Below are 3051 nucleotides of genomic sequence, written 5' to 3'. Positions count from 1 at the left end.
CCACTTAGCACCAGGTCTTGAAGACGTTTCCCTACATTTTCTTCTAGAGGTTTTATGGTTCTAGCTTTTTAATTTAGGTCTTTGATCAACTTTGAGTTATGTTTTGTAAAAGGTGTGAGGTCGGGGTCCCCTTTCTTTCTTTGGCTGTGGATATCTTGGCTGTGGATATCCAGTTCTCCCAGCACCATCTGTTGAAGAGACTGTTCTGGCCCAGCTGGGTGTGTCTGACAGCCTTGCCAAAAATCACTTGACCATTCATGCAAGAGTATGTTTCTAAACAAACAACTCAGGTCCATTGGTCTATATGTCTACTTGTATGCCAGCAGTATACTGTTTTTTTTTTTTCTTTTATAACTACTGTAGCTAGATAATATGATTTAAAATCCAGAAGCGAGAGTCTGTCAATATCCTTCTTCCTTTTAAAGATATTTCTGGCTTTTTGGGGCCCCCTAGCCTTCCAAATAGATTTGATAATTGGCTTTTCCATTTCTTAAAAAAGGCTGTTGTGATTTTAATTGGGATTACATCAAAATTGTAGATGAAATAGGGTTGAATCGACATCGTAGTGACAGTCTTCCAATCCGTGCCCATGGAATAGCCTCCCATTTATTTACATCCTCTTGGATTTCGTTTAGCAATGCATTGTAGTAGTTTTCTTAATACAGGTTCTTTATCCCCTTGGTCAAGTTTTTTCTAAGTATTTGATGCTTTTAGTTGCTATTGTAAATGGAATTTTTTTCCCTGCCTTCATCAGACTGCTCATTACTAGTGTATACAGAAACACTATTGATTTTTGTGTATTACTAGTGTATCCTGCCACTCTTTGGACTCTTTTATTAGCTCTAGTAACTTTGTTGTCGATTTTTCAGGACTTTCTAGGTATAAGATCATATCATCGATGAATGGTGAAAGCTTTACTTCTTCCTTTCCAATGTGGACCCTTTCACCTCTTTTTCATGCCTTATTCCTCTATATTGGACACAGTGGTGACAGGGCGCATCCTTGTCTTGTTCCTAATCTCGGTGGGAAGCTTTCAGTCTTCACCATTGAGTGCAATGTTAGCTGTGGGTTTTCATATATGCCCTTTATTGTCTTTTTTTTTTTTAAGATTTATTTATTTATTTCTCTCCCCTCCCCCCCCGGTTGTCTGTTCTCTGTGTCTATTTTGCTGCGTCTTATTTCTTAGTCTGCTTCTGTTGTTGTCTGCAGCATGGGAATCTGTGTTTCTTTTTGTTGCGTCATCTTGCTGTGTCAGCTCTCTGTGTGTGTGGCACCATTCCTGGGCAGGCTGCACTTTCTTTCGCGCTGGGCGGCTCTCCTTACGGGGCGCACTCCTTGCGCGTGGGGCTCCCCTACGCGGGGGATACCCCTGCGTGGCAGGGCACTCCTTGCGCACAGCAGCACTGTGCATGGGCCAGCTCCACACGGGTCAAGGAGGCCCGGGGTTTGAACTGTGGGCCTCCCATGTGGTAGGCGGACGCCCTAACCGCCGGGCCAAGTCCGTTTCCCCCTTTATCGTCTTGAGAAAGTTTCAGTTCCTAACTTTTGGAATGCTTTTATTAAGAAAGGATGCTGTATTTTGTCAAAGACCTTTTCTGTGTCAGTGGAGATGGTAATGTGGTTTTTCTTCAGTTTATTGGTGTGCTGTATTACACTGATTTTCTTGTGTTGAACCACACTTGCATGCCTGAGATAAAACTCAATCATGATGAATAATTCTTTTACTGTGCTGTTGGATTGGATTAGTGAGCATTTTGTTGAGGATTTTTGCGTCTATGTTCATCAGGGGAAGAGGTCTGACATGTTCTTTTTTTCACTGTAGCTTCGTTTGGTTTTGGTATTAGGGATGATGTTGGCTTCATAGATTGAGTTTTGTAGTGTTCCCTCTTGGTCAATTTTTTGGAAGAGTCTGAGTACGATTGGTATTAAATCTTTGAATGCTTCGTAGAATTCAACCGTGAAATCATCTGGTCCAGAGTTTTTCCGTTTGGGGAGTTCCATGATTACTGTCTCAGTCTCTTTACTTGTGATTGGTTTGTCGATGTCTTCTATTTCTTACAGGGTCCGTGTAGGTTGTGTGTCCACTTACCTACGTTGTCTAGTTTGCTGCTGTTCAGTTGTTCTTAGTATCACCTTATGATCTCTTTTCTGTGGAGTCAGTAGTACTGCCCCTGCTTTCATTTCTTTCTTTTTCTTGTTTTTTTCTCAACCCTAGTCTTCCTCGAACTTGGAAAGCCCCATCCACTGGTATCCCTAGGTCCCCATCTTATCCCTTTCCTGCACAACTACTTACCTCCACATTATCATAGATTTCACCCATGTGGGCATCGGCTCACCATCTCCCTCTCTGCCCTCCCCCCCCCCATTTCCTGTAAGCTTGTCTTCCAGTCTCTAGCTCTCTGAGACAGCTTGATATGCTTATGTCATATCAGAGAGGTCATGTGGTATTTGTCCTTCAATGCCTGGCTTGCTTCCCTCAACACAAGGTCCTCAAGATTCATCCATGTTATCCCATGTGTTTGTACTGTGCTCCTTCTTACTGCTGAGTAGTATTCCATTGTGTGTATATACCACGTTTTGTTTATCCATTCATCTGTCGATGGGCATTTTTGGTTGATTCCAGTTTTTGGCAATAGTGAATAATGCCTCTATGAACATTGGTGTCCATATATCGGTTTGTGTCCTTGTTTTCATTTCCTCTGGGTATATACCAGCAGCGGAATGACTGGGTCATATGGCAAATCTATAGCTAATTTTTTGAGGAACTGCCAAACGGTCCTCCACAATGGCTGGATCCTTCTGCATTCCCACCAGCAGTGGATGAGGGTTCCCATTCCTCCACATCCTCTCCAACATTGTAATCCTCTGTTTTTTTAATAGCCACCAGTCTAATGGGTGTAAGATGGTATCTCATTGTAGTTTTGATTTGCTTTTCCCAAATAGCTAGTGATTTTGAGCATCTTTTCATGTGCTTTTTAGCCATTTGTATTTCTTCTTTGGAGAAGTGTCTGTTCAAATCTCTTGCCCATTTTTAAAAAGGTTGTATGTCTT

Source organism: Dasypus novemcinctus, chromosome 9 (genome assembly GCF_030445035.2).
Source record: "Dasypus novemcinctus isolate mDasNov1 chromosome 9, mDasNov1.1.hap2, whole genome shotgun sequence".
Classification (NCBI taxonomy): domain Eukaryota; kingdom Metazoa; phylum Chordata; class Mammalia; order Cingulata; family Dasypodidae; genus Dasypus; species Dasypus novemcinctus.
This window is presented reverse-complemented; position numbering follows the sequence as displayed.